We start from the raw sequence: 236 nt of genomic DNA, 5'->3' as shown, positions 1-236 counted from the left end.
GGTTGTCTGACAAATGACTTGAGAGACTCCTCCTCATGAAGCGTAACCGCTGCTTTTAGTGATAAACACGTCAAATTAGCTGGACTAGTCCACTATTAAGCCATTGTTTGGTGAGAGAGCACCTTCAGTGAGTATTATGTAACAATGCCTCTCAGGTGATGTAATGCAACGAGTAGTGTAACGAATTACTTCTACAGGGAGTAAAAGTAATAAGCAAAGTGTAATACATTTCTTGA

At 39.8% G+C, this 236-nt stretch overlaps 1 protein-coding gene across 1 annotated transcript in view; it reads right to left on the bottom strand.

The window, feature by feature from the left end:
• Window positions 1-236, bottom strand: part of znf385b (zinc finger protein 385B) — a 17,113-nt gene that overhangs the window by 5,630 nt on the left and 11,247 nt on the right. The gene's annotated exons all lie outside the window — the stretch shown is intronic.

This window comes from Morone saxatilis, unplaced genomic scaffold (genome assembly GCF_004916995.1).
Source record: "Morone saxatilis isolate NCDOM2014 unplaced genomic scaffold, NCSU_SB_2.0 Contig5, whole genome shotgun sequence".
Classification (NCBI taxonomy): Eukaryota; Metazoa; Chordata; class Actinopteri; family Moronidae; genus Morone; species Morone saxatilis.
Note: the sequence above shows the minus strand (reverse complement) of the source record. Positions and strands in the feature narration are given on the sequence as shown.